The following is a 23,758-nucleotide window of genomic DNA, read 5'->3' as shown; positions in this document are numbered from 1 at the left end:
CATATTTCTTTCACTTCTTGTCATCATGTACCATTCTATTTGGTTCCTGGCACATAATTGTGGTGGAAGGCAACTATCTTACCAGAAGAACTCCGGAGGCAGAAACGATTGCTTAATTTTAACTAGTATGCTTGCTACTGGGGTTCTTCAAAACTGCACAGTTTTACAGTCCAGTTCAAACGATGGACAAGTTGAACATTGTTGGTGAATTCAGCCCTTCCAGGTGGCTGCATACTCACTGTGTAAATAGGTTTGTTTCCTTAGTAATGCGATTTGTTTCTTTTGTTATATGCTTGAAAGCTGCAGCTATCTTATTTAATCTTTTGCTATACAAGGCCAGTAGATGGCAACCTGGTAGTCTTTTTCATCTTTTTTTTTTTTGTTTTGTTATTAAGAGCAGGGCATCCGCTGATGGAGAGCTTGCTGAACATCCTCAAACCCACTGACTATATCTGATGCTGTTCATCCACGCTGGCACAAATGATGCTGCTAGGTATTAACACCAAAATGACAAGCTCTCAACACAATTTAGAAAGGACCACAAAAAAACACCACAAAATAGGAAGTCCTGTCCCAAGTCTTACCAGCCTTAAAAAAGCTAGCTCATCATACCATGAATCATTCTGCAAAAGCTTCCATCAGGTTTGGATATTCAATCATCGGTGCGAAGTAATAGCCACAGTTCCATACAATTTTTTCAAACATTTTTTAAATACCGCCAAATGAAAGTAAATACTCAGCTCAAACCTCAAAACAGATCCATGTTTTAAGTAAGAACTCTGTGTCAGGAGATCATATCAATTATTTTGAACAATGGCCAGGGATGTGCATTTGATGGTTTACCAACCACCCTTTTGCTGTGAATACAGCAAATTGCATCATTTAAAATGGCAAGCAGGGTAGGTATTGGCCAATCACAATGCATCACTGCGCAACAGCATATATGAGTGTATGTGGCCGCATGGAGATCTACAATAGTGTTTAATACCCTGCGCATATCAGATATGCGTCCAATATAACAAGCGCATATCTCTACCCCACAACATACACGCGTATGTATGCTTATGCGTGAATACATTCAGTGAAAAAGTGAGTATTTCAATGCATTGAATATGTGTACATTTCCTACCTATTTTATAAGTACATGTGCATATATTTTACACGTGAAGATAAAGTAGAACTTATATAAAACTTGATTTACGTGCATAAGTCGGTATATTTTAAAACATGTGTGTGGGATTGAAATTACCAGTTTCCGATTCCTCCACCAGTTCAACCAGTCCTTCTCCAGGTCATTGAAATCTCCCTGGTCCTTCAGCTTGAACTCCCCCCTTCAGTTCACACAGATATCTCACCCTGCCAATAGTACACAATAAACAAAACATAATATCAATTACGCAAGATAATTAGCAAGTGTAAAATTACATGAGTAAGTTGCCACCTGTACATGCCTGTCTCTTAAAATAACTAACACATGTGACTGTTGCCCATCCCCTGGAACGCTCGTAGACTGCCCCATTTTTCTGCGCATATATGTGCGTCCAAAATGCAAAGTACGGGCATATTTTTGGTGTTTATACATAGCGATTATGCGAGTACATGCTACTTACACGCGTGTGAGGGATGCTTTGCTCCCTCACTAGTAATGGTCAAGAACTAACATCTAGCATTTTTTTAGACCGCCCCTTAGGCCCCCTCACCTCAGGTTGTTGGGATTGGTCAGCGCAGCCTTATAAAACCCAGGCTGAGCAAGTGCAGTGCATGGTTGTTGTTTTGGTCTTGGAGAGTAAGGAGGACATTTTTGGCAGTTCCCAACTTCAGGCTCCACAGCCTGATCCAGAGGGGATAGGACTTTGCTCTGCTTGCTCGGGCACCTCACAACCTGCGAGAGAAACCATCCTGGAAAAGGAGAGAGAGGTTTTGACCTTTTTGGAGAGAATTGTGCCTTCCTGACCTGTTCCAGCTCAGGAGGGAAGTCACCCCTGCCTGAGGAGAAGAAGATGGGCTGCTGTATTGCCCAACTCCAGCAGTGCGTGGGCTGTTTGCAGTTGCCCAGAAGATGGAAGCCAGAGTGAAGAAGTATTCTGCTTTCCATTTTGTTGGGAGGAAACCTTTTTGCCACCAATTTCCTGCCCATCAAAAGGAGGACAGGATTTTTGTATTTTGGAAATTTTTTTTGGCCTTTGCCACCTGAAGTCCATCATTAGAGAGTCCATCTGAGAGACTGAAATCTGACCATCTACCAGGAGCCCCCGTTTTGGTCATCCAGGAGTGTGACCAGAAGATGACCTTCTGGTAAATGGACACTGACCCAGAACTAACCAAGCAGCAGGCACTTTGGGTTTATTATTTTTACCCAGAGACTCTGGCATTTTTGTTTTGCAAATTGGACTTTGAACATTTTTTTATGGTTCCAGTAAAGTTTATTTTTGCACACCCATCATCAGTGTCAAACCTGTTTCTTCTACAGGGAAGTGCCCTCAAGCTGGGACATATGAGCTGTGAGTACCAGTTGTGAGAGTTTTGAAAGACTATGGGAAGCTTTGGGCCCTGGAGTCTTGTCCTCCTTGCTGGAAGAACTCGGTACTGCAATGACCTGCTACAAAGTTTTGGACAGTGCAAGAGAGAAAAGAGATCCTGGAGAGACAATAGCCCTGGGCACTGTTGACTGCCCCTGCATTCTGGGAGTCAGAGGTGGTATATGCTAATTTTGTGTGCATAAGTTCTTTCAATATTCACTCCTACTTGATTGGCTAAAAGAACTTATCTAAGCTTAATTGCAAAGAGGCCCAAACTCGATAGAAGAAACCATCTGCCTGTACATCTTTGCTAATGTGAAAATACACTATTTAAATCATTGTATATCACGAGATCTCATGATTTAGTCCTGGGGGTTTCATGATATCTAATGTGAAGATCCAATATTGTTCCCAATAATTTAGGTTGGCTAAAAAAAATTCCCCCTCTCCACAATTGATTAATTTGTTCGATAATGGTCTAATGTAATTCCTGAAAGGGCTGACCCAATCCATTACAATGTTAAAAAATCTGTCATGTAGACTGCATGACCCACAATCTCAAAATAAATTCTTATCTTAACTTCTTTTAGATTTGAGGAAGAACATGGGATAGATGTCTTAAGGATATTTCAGTTGGAAACTAGAATGCTCAAGGAAATTGGCATAGAGAACATCGAAACTTGTAAACAGTTATGATGGCGAAACCAAATGACGGTATATAAAACTTGATAAATAAAATAAAATAAAAATAAATATTACATCTAAGTTGCTGGTTCAAATTCTGCTCATGTTGGAAGAGACTGAAAGTCACTACATTTTGAAAGATGTTTTTTGGGCAACATGAACTGAGTTGGTGGTCTCAGCCTAGCTTCCTGTGGACAAGTATCTGCATTATAAAAACCATCATCACAATTTGGCACTAAGTGGCACCATCATTGGCATTCTCAGCAGAGATGCCACATGTTGAACCCTTGCATGTGGTTTCCCCAAGGCAGGGTAAAGGCACAGTGGCAGAGTGAGTGTGGGAAGACTTGCACTGCCACTACCCTAGCTATACCTATTCTGTGAATAAATCCTGCACTTTGGTTACCACTAGAAAATGTATTCATAGAAAAGAATATTTCAAAGTCTTTTCATCAGAAAAGTTCCTATTTAATTATTCATTTTTAACGATCTTTAATTAAGTCAAGACAAAGGCTTGCAAGCTAAAGTTTTGTATTGAAGCCTGTGAACAAAAATAAGTAATCTTTACTATTGTTAACTATATTATCCATTGGCTGCTCAGTCTCCCAATTTATCTTCTGTAGACGTGAATGTCCTATTTTCAATGCAATCATCAAACTAATTTACAGAGCACAAAAGGAAGTAGCTGAGGGACAGCTCGCTAATAAATGTATCCAGTCATTTCTAGTAATTGAATTGCACTAAATTACTGTTCAAAGAGTAGGACAGCTGATATAATTTCCAATTATACAAAGGTACTGTACAGTTACAAGAAAACAATGCCCGCCCTACACAGTATACTTTCAAAACTTCTAATAGCAAGAATATCTAGCCTATATTCATTTTAAAAATCACTTTTAAGTTATTTCATCTTAAATAGGTCCCCAGGAATCACCCATGAAATTTGGGAGCAGATATGTGGTAAACAGCATTTTAAAGGAGACACTCATAATCTTAGTGCCATCGCATTACAATTTCAACAAAACAATAAGAAAATTACTTCCCAAACATGAAGGCAACATCTCTGCTAGCTGACACATCTATGCCTGAAAAAAGGTGGCTGTCGGATACAGCCCATGTTTTGAATTCGCATCTGCCTCCTTTCTCCCAGTCTTGGGCATCTTCATTACCAAATGGCTCACATTTGGTCAATGTTTTTATTGATTTGTTGAACATATATTTTTTCACCTTACTATTTTGCACACATTTATCTAAATGTGTTTGGAAAGAAACTGAATCAATAGGGACATTTTGATACACAATGATATTAGGAGGCTGATGATTACATTGGTCAGTGCATTGAAATGAGAGGATGCTATGATATACAAGTGTCTCGCCTAAAAATGCCATTTTATATACTTTCTTACATAAGAACATAAGATATGCCATACTGGGGCAGGCCAAGGGTCCATCAAGTCCAGCATCCTGTCTCCAACAATGGCCAATCCAAGTCACAAGTACCTGGCAAGTACCCAAACATTAAATAAATCTCAAGCTACTATTGCTTATTAATTAATAGCAGTTTATGGAGTTTTTTATGTAGGAACTTATCCAAACCTTTTTAAAACCCAATTACACTACCTACTGTAACCACATCCTCTGGCAATGAATTCCAGAGCTCAGTGAAAAAGAATTTTCTTTGATTTGTTTTAAATGAGCTACTTGCTAACTTCATGGAGTGACTCCTGTTGCCTCCGTTGATCTCAGACGGCTTCGACCTCTGTGCCTCGCCTTTCTCTCTGCTCTCCCCGCTAGCCTTGGGAAGATGGCTACCACCGCGTCTGCTTGCCGCTCTCTCCGGCGTCCCTGGAACGGCTATGGCAAGGCCTCACGCCATGTTTCTCCTGAGGGCTTCCTAGGGTGCGCGCGCGGGCATGCCACCCACGTCTTTATCCACGTTATGGCGGGAACCTCGGGGGCGTCCCCCTCGAGTGACGTCACGCCATCCGGGTATTTAGCCTGCCCCTTGTTTGCTAACAATTTGAATTAGCAAGGATTGGATACGTCTCCGGTCTAAGCAACTCTGCCGCTTCCGTGCTGCCGCTGGAAGCTCTCTCTGCCCTTCGGGGTAATTCATCTAACCTGGGTACCCGTTCCTCGGGGGCCCTTTGCTTTTTTTCAGGTGCCTATCTGGGGATATCAGGTACTCGCTCCTCAAGTGCCTGCTCTCCCTGCCTTGGAGGCTGCAATCCAACCACTTCTGCCTGCTGGGATCTACATCTATACAGCTACCAACTTAGTGAGTAATCTAACCTTTGTCAGTCTGTCTCATCTACAGCTCAGCAGCACTGGGAACCTGCATCCGGAACTCCCTATACTATCGTGTGCTGCTAACATCTACCATTGTGAGACGGGTCTCCTCTGCCAAGGGTCCCTGGACTGCTACTACTGAATCACCTCACTACTGCCACCTCTGGTGGTATCATCCAGCTGTATAATAAAAGACAAATCTCAGGCGGTACTACTTTATGCCCTCATTTGCATGGGATTTCCATGCGAGGGCACTAAGCAGTACTCCCATTTCAGAATGGACATTTTCTGTGTGCAAACCTCCTTGCTGTATCGGCAGTAAGCTATGCAAGCAGAAAATGTGCATCGAAAGGCCAGCAGAAAGATGTGTCCAGCTGAATGCACCTTTCTGCATCGGCCTGACAATGTGTATTCTAAAATGGGAAAGTACTGCTCAGTGCCCTCGCATGGTAATCCCATGCAAATGAGGGCAATAAGCAAAGTGGTATGCCCTGATGCATGCCTGTCAGGAATTTGTAATTGAATTTCAAGACAGGAGAACTGCGCAGCATAATTTAAAGCAGCATTTGAATAAAATGTATCCTCTGTAAAGGATATTATCCAAATCTATAAAAAAAAATATTAGTCAAGCGCATCATCCTGGAGCACTTACATTTGAAAAGATTGCTCAGATTGAGGTAGATCTTTAAAAAGTACGCGCGCGCGAACAAAAGTACGCCGGATTTTATAAAATACGCGCGTAGCCACTCATATCTTATAAAATCCGGGGTCGGCGTGCGCAAGGCTGTGCAAAATCGGCAGCCTGCGCGCGCCGAGCCGCGCAGCCTGCCTCTGTTCCCTCCGAGGCCGCTCCGAAATCGGAGCGGCCTTGGAGGGAACTTTCCTTCCGCGTCCCTCCACCTTCCCCTCCCTTCCCCTACCTAACCCACCCCCCGGCCCTACCTAAATCCCCCCCCCCTACCTTTGTTGGGCAAGTTACGCCTGCTTGAAGCAGGCGTAACTTGCGCGCGCCGCCTTGCATTCCCCGGCACAGGCCGCCGTGCCGGAGGACTCGGGACCGCCCTCCCGGCCCGCCCTTGAACCGTCACCATGCCCCCGGGCCCGCCCCGGACCGCCCCTTGACCCCGGACACACCCCCTCCCGCCCCTTTTACGAAGCCCCGGAACTTACGTGCGTCCCGGGGCTTTGCACGCGCTGGCAGCCTATGCAAAATAGGCGTGCCGGTGCGCATTCGGCACAGGCCAAACACAGATTTTAACTTGGGGAGAGGGATGGTGGCATCCCTGACAGATGGATGGAGATCACGGCAGCTAACGGCCTTGGTTAGCTGATGCTGCCATTTACCTGGATAAGTCTGTACTTATCCAGCAAGTGTTTCTGATGGGGGTGTTTTTCCTATTTTTTTTACCCCTGTTTTCAAGGTTTTAAGAGCCAGAATAGTAGCCCCGGAAACTTAACTCCATCTCTGACCCAGAAATTACTTGGGGAAGGGAAGGGAAAAAATCTTCAACAATCCAGAAGGAACAATTTATTGTTTTCTCCAATTTTGCTTAAGTAAAATGAGTGCCATTTACAGCCCCCGCCCCTTTTGGGGCAGAGAGGAGAGAGTTCCAGACATTATGCAACATCGACACCTCGTGGCCACACTGAGGGATGCAAATAGCAGAGCATCGTTATGCCTTACATGGCTTTCCATTCACATGCTCAAAATGTGGGACAGCAAATGGTAAACAGAATAGCCATGCTTAAAAATGTAAGTCACAGTCATCAAAATGTCACTAATCAAATCATCTACTTAGAGTAACTCAATCATTTAAAAAATATGTATCGGGATCAGGAGCGAGCCGCAGACTTAAGGACTTCAAATGTGAGGTTGGGCTAGATGGAAGGGGGAGCGGGTTAGTGGGGAAACCCCCGATAGTTGTGAATGAAGACTCACGGTGCCTCAGACCCAGGAGAGAGTGGTCCCAACTGAGGAGGAATCTGTTGGGCCAAAAATAGCAAAATAAAACCCAATGCCACGTGAGCCTTCCCAAGTCTAAAATTACTTTAAAAAAAATCAACGTGGTTGGAAAAAGATGAGACTTCATTCTGCATTACAATTGCCTGATGAGCATTTTGGATAGTTCCACAGCTTTTATCTTCAGACATTCATTGGCTTATAGAAGTATCAGCGCCAGTCAGCAACTTCATTAATTTTGCTTTTCCCCTAACATTGCTGGTAGGTTTTCCTGTAGTCTTCCTTTTGTACTTTGGGATAGATTTTTAAAAAAAGCACAATTGCGTACTTTTGTTTGTGCAGCAGGCGCAAACAAAAGTATGCCCAAAATCGGCGCAAGGCTGCCGATTTTGGGCAGCCAGCGCGCGCCGAGCCGCACAGCCTGTCACCGTTCCCTCCGAGGCCGCTCCGAAATCGGAGCGGCCTCGGAGGGAACTCTCTTTCGCCCTCCCCTCACCTTCCCCTCCCTTCCTCTACCTAACCCACCCCCCCGGCCTTATCTAAACCCTCCCCTTTACCTTTGTCCGTAGATTTACGCCTGCGAGAAGCAGACGTAAATCTACGCGCGCCGTGCTCAGACCCGGGGGCTAGTCCGAAGGCCTGGACCACGCCCCCGGGCCGGCACCACGCCCCCGGCCCCACCCCCAAAACACCCCGCCCCTGAAACGCCGCGTCATCGGGTCCCGCCCCCCCGACACGCCCCCTTCCAAAAACCCCGGGACCTACGTGCGTCCCGGGGCTCTGCGCGTGCCCGCGGCCTATGGAAAATAGGCGCGCCGGCGCGCAAGGCCCTGCTCGCGTAAATCCGCCCGGATTTACGCGAGCAGGGCTTTTAAAATCCGCCTGTTTATTGCTGCACCTTGTTGGTAGCAGATTTCCTGCTAGCTGGAACAGTGCAACACAAAATGCCAACAACATTTGCCAGGATCCCACTACAGCAATTCCTGGCCCCCCTTGGGTTGAAATAGAGTCCCAGTGCTGGGTGCAGCCAGTTATCCTGTACACAATGTGCTCCCTTCTAGCTTCCCCTCCTTTCTCTGAAAGGGCTGCTAAAATAGCTAATTACTGGACTCTCTGTTGGAACACAAAGCAGAAACAAAGATGAAAGTATTTCAATACACTTTAACTTGTCAGCCAATACGCTTTTCCTTGTTTTCTCTTAACTGCTTACTGCCTAATTATGCTCTTTCCCTTTGTTTATTGCATTGTCAACTTGCATCATACATCACTGTTCAAGTATGCATAACATAATAGGTTTGGATTTTGGCTTGGTACACATATTGCTCTCTTTTGCTCTGTTCTCCAATAGACATTTAGGCATACATTTTTGAAAGCTTAGTCTGGGCTCTGGCACATAAAATAATGAGTTGTGTGTAACATAGCCCTGTGCACACAATGAAGATTTTCAGCTGCCTAAAAACATAGTAAATGTCAGCAGAAAAAGACCCAAGTGATCCATAAGTGACCTGGCTTTGCCTGTCACTAAAGAGTTTCCCCTGATATTTTTCCATCATAGGTGGGGGGGGGGGGGGGGGGGCATTGTATTTTTGGAGTCGTCCCCTAGCTTTAACCCTGCCTTTTTATTGGAGGTTTCTGTGGACTATAATTTTCCATGGAGCATGCTCAGAAATTAGCAGGAGAGCGATACTGAGTCAGGGAAGGCGAGTAGTGAAGTGAGGAGTTGTTGGTGTTGATGGCCTGGTCATTGCCTCTCCCCAAGAGGACTGATCATGAGAGTGAGGAGATTTTGCTGTTGGTCTTCATCCTCCTCCAGGTGGACTGACCAAGACCAAGAAGAAAGGATTAGCTGTGTGATTTTGGATTTTGACCAGTCTGGAAGGAAGGGATTCAGAAGGATATCCAGAAGGGTTGGGTCATTGATCTTTTTGCCCTTGCGACCAGTCAAAGCAAAGGATGAAGAGATGTTTTTGGATTATGGACTCTCCAGTAGGCTGTGCTGGATCAATGTTTTTTTATTCTGAGGACTAATTTTGATCTATGGGATTTTTGTAACCTCTTCCCAGTGTAGGCTGGAACTACTTTCAATCTACCCTGCCCTTCAAGGGGGAAGGGCTGTTGGATATGGAAACTGGTGCAGGAGGGAGGAGAATAACCAAGAGGAGTAAAATGGACAAGGAGACCATGGCTTTCCTGAGATTGATTTTTTTTTATGTTGTTCCTGGTCTTTTCAATTCTGGCTTGGATTCACGCCTCCTGTGGTTTGAAAAAGGGAGACCTGGGGGCCCTGCTGTCTCTCATCTCTCAAGCCCAGGCAGGGGATTCCCGGTCCCGGGCTCAGCTGGGGTTTAAGGAAGGGGATTCTCCATCTCAGCATCAGAATCACTTCCCTTCTGGGACCTCAGAAAAAGATTCCCAGTCAGCATTGACCATGTGACAAAGAAGCCTGGTGTTTACTCTAAAGAAAGTATAGCTGCAATAGGTAACTTGAGACTTTATTAGGGAAAGACAAAGACAAAGGGATAGGGACAAGGAACAGAACAAAGCACGAGGAAATAGTTTGTTCTGGGGGGCGACAGGTCCATACAACTGTACAATCACCCAGCCACCCCAAAGTTCTAGTGAGGTGCATAATTTTCGATATTTTTCATACCGACCAATCAGAGTACATTCAAAGTGTTATTCTTAGATAAGTGCAGTAATTTTCATTTGAGAATGTATTAGACCAATCAGCTAATGGGTCTGGGGTGTTGGCTGGCTGCATTCCAGCTCGTAGGCAGAGTCCTTTGCATTCTGTATCTAACAATGGTATACAGGAATACAGCACTAAGAGGTGTCAGAAAGACAGTACATACCTACATCCCCCTCTTGAAGGGTTACGCCTAGAAACCCTTCACATATGGGCGGGCCGTGAGTGCCTGTCTTAGGTTGTCCCTTACACTGGGTCCACCTGCTCAGCTGCCATTTTTACCACGGACATTGCACCATCCGCTGAACAAGTCCCTTTTGCTCGTTTTAGTCTGTGTCACCTTTTCCTTAACACTAATTTTCAGCAACACTATTCTTTCAATTTTCCCACCAAAAAACCCCAGCTCAGCCATATTTGTAGTCCAGTGGAAAGCCCCCAGCCAAGCATGCACATGTACACACACAAGTATTTCGTTTTTCAGAACTGTCAACCTAAGCATAAGCAAAATTACCTCTCGCCACATGATCTGGTTTGCAATGCAACTAAGACTTAATCCCAGAATCCTTCAATGGGTTAACGGACACTGGCTTTATCAGGTGAGTTAGAAGATGGACTTTTCCTGGTCTGTACGGGTGTATCATGTATATTGTATTTATTAAAACAATATAGATATTTAACAGTATTCAGGTATGATAGGTATTTCCCTATCACTCTAACAGGTGAATTTTCAATGGCTTATATTGTAGCAATTTTCAAAAGCCCACTTACACGTATAAAGCCCAATTTTAAGCATGTAAATGTTTCTTACAATCAGGCCCTTAGTTTGTATCTGAGGCAATGGAGAGCAAAGCGACTTGCCCAAGGTCACAAGGAGCGATAGTGGGAGATGAATTCTAGTTTCCCTGGTTCCTAGCTTGCTGCTCTAATCACTAGGCCCTTTCTGCTCTAACCTCTAAGCTACTCCTCCACTGTTATCTGTGACCTATCACCTGAATGTAATCTGCTTTGAAGTGCCAAAAAATAGAATATGAATAAATAAATTCAATAAATATTTAACATTAGTTTCAGAACACTGTGGAGTAAATTTTCAAAGGAGTTATGTGCATAAAATAGCAGATATATCGTAGCAATTTTCAAAAGTCCATTTATATGCATAAAACCTTTTGAAAATTCAGCTCTATAAAGTGTACTTTCAAAGGAGTTACGTGCATAAGAGTAGCGATTTTGAAAAGCCATTTTATGCGTGTAAATCCTTTTGAAAATTACCATCTAAGACATCTCTAGCAGTGGCTTACCTGGTTTTTACAATGCTTTGTTGAAGCAGGAGTCAGAGGGCCTCAGTTTCCAATTGCTACAGTTTGCAATAGTTGGGTAAGGTCGTACAGGGCATTCTTTGTCACATCTGAATGCTTAATTAACTTATTGGGTGTCATTTTATTTCTTTCCTTTTCTGTCACCAGCGAGTTTGATGTCGCAGACATGCTCCTGAGTAAAACAAATGAGCCACAGACTTTCAGCATTTCTAAGGTATTTTTACTGGAAACCATTTGTCCATGTTTGTTCAGGAAGGCATACACAGTAATCTCTTTGCCCCAATGAACTACAAAAGCACTGTTACTTGTGAGCCATCCATTCTCTTGACAAGCAATGCTAATTGTCTCATATATCTCCAGTTGGCAAGATTGGCATTGCTCTGGATAACTTTAATTGCAGCCTGGGCTGTCGCTAGTAACAGCTGCTCGATCACAAACAGCAATGCATTTCAATGATGTCTCTGAAATGGATGAGTAAATGCAACGTAAATCCTGCACAATATTTGTTATAACAGTCAAATGCTGCTAACAAGTAGTAGTCTTTATAGCAAGTAAATTTGTTAGCTCCTTCTTGCCTATCTGTTTTAAAAGGGACCACAGTGGGGTGAATATTCTGCTGTTCAGCAGTAAGGCTGCTGGCTTTCTTTAGGTAAAGTGTCAGCCGCAAGCTAGTGTACCCCATTCCCCCTTTTTACAAGGGGGGTTACTTTCCGATGCTGCAGAGCACTCTCCAACTCGATGTAGCTCTGGAACCAAGGATCTGTGATAGGGACATATTTAATCCATAGGACCCTAAAAGGGCACTTATAAATAGCATTCGCGAAACGTATATTTTCATTTATGCAGCTTGCATGAATATTTAAAAAGAGGGACCATCATAATGCTAGCCACAGGCATTCATTATTATAGCCTTCTCATTGCTAGACAAGTATATAATCACAGGTCCAAATATATCACATATTTTATGATGCTTTAAATTGCATATAAAAGATAAAGCTGGATTACTTTCCTTGTCATTATATGTCCAGTCTCCAGTAGGATGTGATATCACAGTCCGAGGTAAGTGCACTCTGCTTCAGGGGCTCAACTCTTGAAGTGCTGCCATCCAACTTAATCAAACTTGGGCGTCTGCCTCCATCTTATCCAACACAAACAAGACATTTTAAATGCGCCCCATCCAATCACAGCTTTCTCATTCTATATATCACAGCTTCATATGAGGTAGGTGTTCCTAACATATTCATCATACTATAGTGTTAAGGAAACTGACCCTCACAATGTACATGCAAATTCAAAACCGCATACTCCACTCAATGTCAGCATTAAATCCATGAGGTTCTATAGTTTGCATGCTGTCTATGGCCCCCTCACCAATCTAATTGGTTCTGCTCCAAAATTGTCCATTTGATGTGCTGAAAAGCATGCCCGCATTGGATATTTATTTATTTATTTAAAAACTTTTCTATACCATCGTTTAGTAGTATACCATCACAACGTTTACAGATAGGCACATAAATAAGTCTGGTTAGGATTATAAATTAGCTAGTAGGTGCCAATAAAATGCTCAACTAAAGGAGCTTCTTGTTTTCCTATGGAAATACAGTTTTTATGTTTCACCAACTTTCTTCTAATCATTCTCTTGCTGTTTCCCACGGAAATAAAATCAAATATACCACAAATGTTGATGTACAAGTTGGAAAATGCTTGGGACTATTTTGTGACAAGAGGGTAATTGCAAAGCCTGGCCTTGTAAAATAAGGGAGCACATCAAACAGTTTCCACAAGGGTGAGTATTTGGCTGCACATTGTTCGTTCCTTGATAAAGAAACAACCTCATTAAAAGAAGATTTGAAGATATGGTCTCTGATATTTCTACCACATGAAAAAACAAATAAAGGTAGTTCTTGAAAAACTGAATGACCCCGTAGTATTGTCAAATGCTTAAATATGGTAAATGCTATTTAGAAGTGTTTTGCTATGTGCATTCTGGATTTTTGATTCCATTCATGAATCATGATGGACCCTACAGGGGATCATTCTAAAAAATAAAACTGTCCTACGCAGAGTGTATTCCAAAAAAACCCCAAAAACCTCAAGTTATTTTACTAAAGACAAATAAATAGGCAAGTCCAGCACAATAGAGGCAAGAAAAACAGTTTAGAAGTAACGAAGCATAAAAAGGAAGAATCTTTATTCAAAGGAAATCTCGACACAGTCCTAAAAAAACAAAAATAATCCTCAAGCCACTTGGGAGCTGCATCAAGCTGCAGTAGTGCTCTAACGCATGTTATGCATCTCCCCACCTAAGTTCCCTCCTCTATTACAATGACCTTCTTTGCTTGAATAAATAATATGAAGGTCATGCATATGGCAATCCTATGCAAATATTTTATCGCGACTGACCGAAAAGATGGTCAGCTGCGATAAAACACCATCACCTCTTGGAAAAGCGGGTCCTGAGGCTTCCGTCTCACATTTAAAGCAACGGCAAAAATAAATAAATAATCCCAGCAAAGCTGGGAAGTTGCGCGGGGATCAGGGCTGACCCCCAGCTCAACCCAGGGAAGCCACTCAAGGCTGGGAGGCAGGTGTAGGAGGAGGCCACATCCCAGAAAGCTGGTGTGGCGTTGGGAGATGGAAAGGGCTGGCCCGGCCTCGTGGTAAGGGCGGTGGGCCGTGGGACAGGCCCACAGTCCGCTGAACACAAAAGAATTGGCCCATTCCCCCTGGAATTGTCATAGGAGACCAGGGGCCGAGCCAGGTTGGGGAGATGGTAGAACGGTGCTTTTAATTCCATCCCATCCACCCCCTCCCCAACTCGGATCAGACAGCAGAAGGAGCATGTTGGGTTATGATTTCTTTTTCCTTTGCCACCCAGGGACCAACTGCTACTTTGAACTGTGAGAAAACAGCGCTGTGGTTCAAAGCAGCAGTTGGGTCTTGGGTGGCAGTGGAAGAAGACATGACCTGCTGCTGCTCTGCTCTTCCTGCCACCTGATCTGCATGGTGGGGGGGGAGGATCCTGAAGGAAAGCGGAGCTGAAGGATGATCGGTTTTGTTCAAGGGAAAGGGAATTGTAAAAGAGAAGCTGGAGCATGGTGGTATTTTTTTTTTGGGAACAGCTGGGGGCCAATGGATGGGCTTGGAAAGAGAAGTTGGGTGATGTGAAAAAGGAGCTGGGGGGTTGTGAAAGAGCAGCGGAGAGGCTGGGTGTGTAAAAAGGGCCAGGGAACAGTGGCTTCTTTGAAAAAGAGAATGGAGTGCATCATGGGCTGAAGGAATGGGGCGGTAAGTGAAAGAGGGGGGTGTACATGTGTGTATATTTACCCTTGGGACGTAGGGGATGAGAGATGCCATCTGGGATGGGGAGAAAGAGAGAGGAAGAGAACACTGATGCGGATTCAAGGGAGAGTAGGGCAGGCACCAGCCAAGGGATACCCCCCTCTCCCCGTTCTGGATACCCCAAAAATCCCAGAACTGCTCTATCCCTCTCCCCCTCTTCTTTGCCTTTCCATGATCTTCTCTTTCTCCTCCCCATCCTATAATCTTGATCTTCCCTCCATCCTTGATTCTTCCTTGCTCTCCTCTCCCTGAACACTCCTTTATTTGCTCCCCAACATCCATACCCAAGATCCCCCCTATAAAACTCATAAAATATCTTAAATAAAATGTTTTGTCTCAAAGCAAGTATGGAAAACATCATTTTAATTATACAAATATAAATTAACATAATTTAATATGGAAAATGATTCAAATTTATGCAACTATGCTGCCAAAATGGAATTTCTTAACACCGCATAATCTACCCCTGAGCAGTCTCAGGAAACTGGAGACTGTGTTTTTCTGCCCCTCCATAGAAAACAATAGGCAAAGCCGAGTATTATTTAGTGGATAATGTGAAACTGTAGCTTAGACTTAACGCACACATAAACAGGAATATACCTGTAAACCTGATAAGAAAAACAGAAGAGGAGACATCCCAAAATCCGTGAAAGGAATATCTTAATGTGATAATTGTTTTCTGACATTGGGAAGGTAATTAAGCATCTTTCAAGGTCAAAGCAATAAGGCTACCCTGTGTAGAGAGCTAATATACTGCAGCGCTGCTAACGTTCACAATGCAACACTGAATGGGCAATTTTCCCAAAGGAGAGAGGTGAGAAGTTGAATGCCACAGGCTTATGTGCTGGGACCAGTGTGGTTTAAAATATTTCTAAACGATCAAGAAAAAGGAGCAATGAGTGAGGTGATCACATGTGCAAATGGCACAAAATTATGCCAAGTAGTTAAAACCCGAGTTTATTATGAGGAACAGCAGGAAGACCTTGAGAGACTGGGAAAAAGGGCATCTTAATGGCAGATGAAATTTAATGTGGACAAGTGCAGAGTGACACACACCAGAGGTCCAGTATCCTTCCTAGCTCTATGTGCCCAATGCTGTGTTCCATGTCAGGAGCTACCCAAAGGGTCTGGGAGTCGGTGGGAAGAACAGACTGAAATTCTCAGCTCAGGGTGCAGCAGTGGCCAAAAAAAAAAAAATCAAATGATTCGGAAAGAGCTAAAAGCAAAACAGAGAATGTAATAATGCAACCACACCTTGAACATTGTATGTATGTTCGGTCACCATCTCAAGAGAGGTACAGGACTAGAAAAGGCACAGACAAACAAACAAAATGCTAAAGGGGATGGAAGAACTATTTTATGAAGAATAGCAAAACAGATTAGGGCTCTTGAGATTGGAGGTGACTGAGAAGCAATATGACAGAGGTTTCTAAAATGATATGTAGTGTGGAATAGAGATGAGCAGACGAAAAACATTTTGTTTCAGTTCATTTTCTCCAGTCAGGGATTTAAAAAAATTTTTTTTCAAATCATTATGATGTTTATGTCAGTTTGGTTTATCAAAATGGAATAAATATTACACCCCCCCCCCCAAATAAAAAATATCCTGGGCTCCTGTGATCCCCCTCGCCCCCTGCCAAGAAGCCATGGCCCTGGTCTACCTGGCTGGGGCTGAGCCAAGCCCAGCTGGGGCCTTCCCAGGACCCTCTAACAAACCCCTTGGCCCCCAGAAATGAGCTGTGGCCCACTGGCCCCCACCTACCCCTTCTCTGGAGGTCTTGCAGAAGGAAAAGGGGCAGGAGTGATTCTTGCTCGTTCCTGCCCCTTTCTTGTCTATTTAATTCACCTCGGCGCCTGCCTCAGGGATGGCCTCTTTCGGTTGGGATGTGCCATTCATTTTAAACAAATGCACATCCCTAGTGTGGAACAAGTCAATAGGGAATGTTATTAACTCTTTCAAATAGTACGAGGACTAGGGGAAGTTCCCTGAAACTAACTGGTAGCAGATTGAAAACAAACAAGAAAATATTAATTCAATCAATGCACAATTAAGCTGTGGAATTTGTTCCTAGAGGATACGGTGGAGGTTAATAGCATAACAGAGTTTACAAAAGATTTGGGAAAATTTCAGGACAGGTCCAATAACTATTATTACTCAGGGAGTCTTGGGTATCTCCACCTCTTACTTCTGGAATGGACTTCCTTAATAGGATCTGCCAGGTACTTCCAAGTACTCATTTAAGACCAAACTGAGAAAATTCTTTTTCACTCAACGCACAATAAAGCTCTGGAATTTGTTGCCAGAGGATGTGGTTAGTGCAGTTAGTGTAGCTGGGTTCAAAAAAGGTTTGGATAAGTTCTTGGAGGAGAAGTCCATTAACTGCTATTAATCAATTTTACTTCGGGAATAGCCACTGCTATTAATTGCATCACTAGCATGGGATCTTCTTAGTGTTTGAGTACTTGCCAGGTTCTTGTGACCTGGTTTGGCCTCTGTTGGAAACAGGATGCTGGGCTTGATGGACCTTTGGTCTGACCCAACATGGTAATTTCTTATGCTCTTTAGTACCTGGCTTGGCCATTACCAGAGACAGGATGCTTGCCTTCATGGGCATTTGGCCTGACCCAGCTTAGCACATCTTATCCTTTTGTGTTCTCATTACCAAATCAGTTGGATGTTATCACAGAATTTACATCTCTGGTGATTTAACAGGATGCTAATTAAATATAACAGCTAGCTGGACACACACTATTGCTTTTACAATAGCTGCAATTTAGCAAAAAAACAAATATATGTTGTTTTTCATTCTCCAGAGGCCAAAATGATTTGGGATGAATTGATCCCTTATTAATAATTGAATCTGGGAGGCAATTTAATGATGGCCTTTTATGACTTTCCTTTGTCTAACTTTTTGAATTGTTCTGTGCTTTAGTCGTCCTTGTTTGTGACGTAATCATATACATTCTGGCAATCTTTTCACAGTAGAGGTGAAACTTGAACGCATCATGAAAGTATGTACGAGGTTTCTGTATATTATAATGTAGAAATAATACATGTGTGAATAACTCTGGAAAGGTAGTCACAAATTAATTTAATCCCATAAAGAGGGACCTTTATTTGTTGCCCTATATTTCTAGGCATTGATGAACTAGTTGCCATTCTATGTTATAATAACTCTGTTGAAGATTCCTACTTAGAAATGAAATCTCAATTTATCTTTATGAAATAAAACAGTTACCACAAGTTTTGAAGTGCCTAGTCATTTATCATTTACTGAATCATTTTTGGATATTTGGACTGCACCCTGTTTTCCAAGTATTACCCACAGATCTTTAACAGTCAGATTCTTATTCTTTGCTGAACTTACCAAGGATGACTTTTTTTCCGATCAGGTACAAATAAAGCTGTGTGGTCAAACTGGCTTTATGGAATCAGTCAGGCCAGTTGGGATTTGGTGGCACCATATATTGCATTGCACATCACCTCAACAACTATTTATTTGGAATCCAGGCTGAATATTATGGGTTATGCAATTTAGGAGAAATTTGGTCTGCTGCTATCAGTGCTGTAAATCTTCCTTGGATAAATGAAACACTTCATTTTCCGGAGATGTCAATGAAGTAAATGACCTTTTGTTGAGTGATCTGGTTTGCAATGCCTCTAAGACTTGGAATCTAGATTCCCTTGTGGGTAAAAAGACACTTATTTGTACCAGGTAGATTAGCAAAAGGCCTTAATCTGGTCTAGTCTATAGGACTGTGGTATCCTTCACAGTTGTAGTTCTAACCCCATACCTTGCAGTTCCTTTTCAAGTGTAACTTTTGCAACAAACTCCTGGGTATTGGGTGCTCTATACACATTTGAGTTGTAAATTATTGATGGCCTGCAAACAGCAGCAGGCAAGCTATTTCAAAAGTGATGAAGAATATTTGAATCCCCTAGAAACTGTTCAAGCTTTCCATTATAAGACTTCACATCACATGCTCCATGTAGCATGTTTGGATTACATTTTGGAGAATGCACTTTATCCCCTTTTGCAAGTGAGCAGCCAGTGTGTCTAAATTACATTTCAGTCCCTGGGGTGACATGACCCTGGGTTGCAACAGATATATAGCGTTGGGAAAAAATACATTTACTGTAGCTGTAGGTTTATTGTCAGAAGGAAAAGAGAAAGTGTTATGATAAAAGATGCTTATCACAGCTGAATGACAGAAAAAGATGCAGACCATGAGGATCCAGTTACTTTCAGCATTGATGGTTATGTGTCAACTGCAGTTGAATGGAAGACAGAAATAATATGTTGATTTGCTAATTTATGAATAGTGGACCAAAAGGTGGCATTATTTTATCATGTGCTTGAGTGAAAGTTAATTATTTCAGAAGTTTTGTGGCACTCTGAAAATCCTTTAGATCTTAAATATTAAAGAGGTCAATTTTTTAAACTATTTCTGTGGGTAAAACAATGCTTTACCTGTAGAAATGTGATTCTTTGAAAATCTTCCAACCTATGTCTGGGTACAATCACGCACATGGTGCCACTTTGCACATAATTTTACCTATGGTGAAAGGAGTCATTCTTAGGAGCAGGGTTGGGATTGAGGGTTGCAAATATGCATTTACTTTTGAATTTTCAAAAGTACCCACTGTACGTATGTATTCTTAGGTAGAAAAAGTACCTTCACAAAAAGGAGGTGTAGATAGGGAGGATAACCTTCAAACAAATGCACATGGCAGCAGAAACATGACTGTGCGTAGTTTTACCATAGAATTTTATAACCCATGCATACAATAAGCGAGCATTTTAGAAAATATACATAGCTGTACCTCTCAATATACGTGCATATGTAGGCTTACGCACGAATACATGCAATGCACTGTATGTGCATACTTTTCCTACTCATCTTAAAAATATGTGCGCATATATTTTACATGCAAAAGTAAAATAGGAGTTATTGCATGTATCGGGCTTTACACGTGTAAGTCGGACACATTTAAAACATGTGTGTCTCAAGCAAATTACCAGTTGTATCATTTAGTCTACCAGTTCGCCCAGTCCTTTTCCAGGTCATCGAGACCCTCCTGGTTCTTCAGCCTGAACTCCCCCGTTTAACCAGACCTCCCATCCAGCCAATAGTGCACATTAAACACATTTAATATCACTTCTGCCAGATAATTAGTAGGTGTAACATGGCAAATATCCACACATAAATGTCTTAAAATAGCAACTTACCCACGTAAATGTTATTTCCACCCCAGAATGCCCCAGAGTGCTTCTTTTTTACTTGTGTATATGTGCGTGCAAAAGTGAATATACGTGCATATTTTCTACTTTTATAAAATACAGAATACGTGAGCAGAGGCTACTTATATGCATATATGCTCATTTTTACACATGCATATTTTTGAAAATTCACCTGTTATGCACAGGCTGGGCTTAACCATTAAGCAGACTAGTTGATAGCCTAGGAGGCAAAAAAGAACAGCAGCAGTCAGAGCAAAACTGCAGGTCCTGTCAGACAGTAACTCAGAGCCATTAGCAATTTTAATCACTTTGACGACTCAGCACTAGATTTAAAGGTACCTGAGCTAAAAACCTAATTAGAACATAAGAACATAAGATATGCCATGATGGGTCAGAACAAGAGTCCATCAAGCCCAGCATCCTGTTTCCAAAAGTGGCCAATCCAAGTCACAAGTACCTGACAAATACCCAAACATTAAACAGATCTCAAGCTACTATTGCTTATTAATTAATAGCAGTTTATGGATTTTTCCTCTAGGGAAATTATCCAAACCTTTTTTAAACCCATTTGCATTAACTGCTGTAACCACATCCTCTGGCAATGAATTCCAGAGCTTAACTTTGCACTGAATTCTCCCTATATGCTTATTTGTCTTGTCTGTCTCTCTTTGCTATATAAGCTTGCTATATAGGTTGTAAATGACTTTTTTTTCTAGAGTCCTGTGTTAATTCACAAAATGCCAGTGTCACTGTTACTGAGGTGACAACAGAATTTTCATGGTGAGTAGAAAAGGGAAAAATCCAAATTCAGCCCAATCAGTCATTTCAAATCTTACAGGATGGATTGCTTTTTATTCCTGTATTTCTTGATCTTTTTCCCATCTACCCCTAAAAAAAAATCACTGTGAATCTCTTTTATTCTACAGATCTATAAACCATCTTGTGCATTAAGATCTGCACAGAAGAGTTTATTGGAAGTCCCGGCGCACATTTAACTGACACCAGAAAGCAAGCATTTTCAGTGGCAGCTCCTCTTTTGTGGAACTCATTGACTGAGCAGCTTCGTATGCAAACAGATATAGATTCTTTCAGGAAGGCATTGAATGCAGGGCTTTTTAAAACAAGCATTTGAGCTGGATCAATAGCCAGGAAGTATCTCAGTTGGGTGTGCGAGTCCTATAAGCAGTCAAGTCCTGTTATTAATGGTTTTACGGGTCCACTCCTCAGTTCTCAGTCTGTAGTTATACGATGTTCGGTTATATTGTATTGTAATGGCTTGGTTTTATTGAATTATGCAGGGTTTTTATTTTTTTTGTAACCTGTCAAGAACCGTGGTGTGAGTGGGATATAAATATTTTACGTAAGTAGATGACACATTCATCAGACACGGTGAAATGATTTCTGAAACATGTTTGTATTATGTGGAACAAATCCATAATCCGGGCGTACTACACCTGGTACCTAGGGCTAGAAAATTCAGGAAGTGGCATTGTTCCTGCCCCCCCTGGCCCCCTGCAGGCCTCCAGTCCCCTGCCGCGGCTGCCGGCCTCCTCGCTTCCAATCTGATTTTATTCCCTGCTGCGCACCCAAAACCAGCGTCAGAGCTCTGGGCTCCACCTGGGGTGGGGAAGGTGACTCCAAGGACTGCAGCAAAGCAGGATGATTCTTTTTTTTTCCCTGCCATTGAACTGGATTTGGGGGAGAGCTGAGCTGACTCTGCCAGGAATCACAAGGGGAGGGGGGAGGGGAGAACGTTGCTCAGCACAGATCTTCCTGAACCAAAGTCAAAAGCACAGACTAACACAGAACTGGGAAAACTATTATCACAAGGGAGCCCTACACTCAGACCCCGACCCCCCCCCCCCCTCTGTAAGGAAAGCCCGGAAGGGGCAGGGACACTTCAATGCCTGTGAGCGCCAGACCAGGGCTTCACTGCTGTCTTGTGATAACAGCTGTGCTAGCATTAGGGCTAGCGCTCTGGAGTGGGCTGCGGGGATGGGAGCAAAGATGCAGAAAACAAGCTGAAGGGAGGGGGCTGGAAATCGAATCGAATGCAGTGGGGTGGGGGGTGGGGGGGAGAACATTGCAACAGGGCCTGGGGAACTGAGATTGGCCGTAAGAAAACCGAAGGCCCTGGAGTGGAGGTGGCAGCACCTCCAGCACTAATGCTGCCCAGGGCTAGCATCGCTGTGTCTAAAAGCCCATTAGAAAATAGCCTGGGGTTCCCTGCACATAAAAGCCTGTAATAACCAGGCTTCATAGCGCCCTTTTACACGAACTGGGGAGAGGCATACTGGTGGGGAGGGGGAGGGGGTCGAGGAGGCACCAGAGCCGAAACATATGCGCAGAATTTCTGATTTAAAAATGTATGCGTGAAAGTTAAACCACACGAGTTACTCTTCCGACTAACTTTAGGACTGCTCTCCAGCATGGCTGGATATGTTGTTTTCTGGATAACTTATCCAGCTAACTGCCCTGAAAGGCCTACAACTTTTCTGGCTGAGTTTCATCCAGCTAAACAGTTAGCCGGATAAGCAGTCAGAGCAGTGGGAAATTTAAAAACCTGCAGGTTCTCCTGATCTTGGCTGGACAAATTGTCTGAACATTGCCTCCCAAGCTTCTACCAGAAAGAAGAAAATCGCGCGAATCCCTGCAAATACACCATGTTACAAGCTATGCAACACATCTCACGGGACCCCAATGTCACCCATATAGAAAAGGCATTCAGCATAAGAGGATCCTGCTCATGTTCATCCTTTAATGTACTATATTTATTTAACAACCAAAGAAGAAAAAGGAGATCGGTATATAAAAAAGACCTTTATACTTAAAAAAACTGCCCGACTCCAGCCGAGTTTCACTCACAATGGAGCTGTCTCAGGGGCTACTGTAAGGACGAGCTTTTAGAACAATATGACTTCAGTTAGCGATCAGTAATGGTATGCACACATTTTATAGGGTATCCTTAGTAGCGTATCTGCTATTTGTTCCACGGACACACTTATCGTTGAGATTGTCGTTAAAATTATATCCACTGAATGCTTGAAACCAGAACTTGATAGCACGTCCAGTTATGTGTATCAAATCATTGTGGATGATTCACTTTCAATGGTAATGTTATATTTATGGAAGAATGTGAACCCTGGGCTGAGATGAGAGGTGTCTCCGCCCACAGCGAGGAGCCCTGTGAGCCTCACCGTCAGCAGGCGCAGACTCAGTGGCGTAGGACACAGCTAGAAGAAGAGACTTTATTATAAATGGAGAAAACAATAATGTCCACAGAATAGCAGATGTAGTAGTACAGTACTGAGCTATGTGGGAAGCCCAGAGTGAGACCACAAATGAGAAGATCCGGTAGTGGCCTGCGGAGCAGGTTTTGCTGGGAATCCCCTCTGAAGGGTGTAGGCACCTCAGTAACACAGATCCGGTAGTGGCCCGTGGAGCGGGGTACGCCAATACTGTCGGTATAGTAGATGTTGAAGCACTGGTAGAGATGCCAGAACCTGGAAGTGGCTCCTGAAGTTGGTGTGCAGATATTCTATAGTGCAGGAAAGCTGAATGACTTCTATTGAAGGAAGGCGGTAGTGGCCCGGGGTATGGGGTACACTGCGTAGGATCCTTAGCACAGTTCGAATAGTAGAAGTCAGTATAGGTACTCACAGAAGATGGTTCCTGGAGAGAGAGAAACCTGAGAAGCAAGTCTATAGTAGTCAGGAAGATAG

The 23,758-nt window shown here is 43.1% G+C and overlaps 1 long non-coding RNA gene across 2 annotated transcripts in view; it reads right to left on the bottom strand.

The window, feature by feature from the left end:
- LOC115075142 overlaps positions 1-23,758 on the bottom strand; it is a 91,828-nt gene that overhangs the window by 23,476 nt on the left and 44,594 nt on the right. The window contains exons 2-4 of one of the 2 annotated variants that reach the window (XR_003852445.1): positions 11,434-12,589; positions 1,701-1,899; positions 1,250-1,356 (exon numbers count right to left, since the gene is read on the bottom strand). This is a non-coding gene — a long non-coding RNA (uncharacterized LOC115075142). The remainder of the gene's footprint in view (positions 1-1,249; positions 1,357-1,700; positions 1,900-11,433; positions 12,590-23,758) is intronic. The other variant, XR_003852444.1, reaches the window with a different exon arrangement.

This window comes from Rhinatrema bivittatum, chromosome 13 (genome assembly GCF_901001135.1).
Source record: "Rhinatrema bivittatum chromosome 13, aRhiBiv1.1, whole genome shotgun sequence".
In the NCBI taxonomy this organism is placed as follows: domain Eukaryota; kingdom Metazoa; phylum Chordata; class Amphibia; order Gymnophiona; family Rhinatrematidae; genus Rhinatrema; species Rhinatrema bivittatum.
The sequence above is the reverse complement of the archived record's forward strand: the minus strand, read 5'-3'. Positions and strand labels throughout refer to the sequence as shown.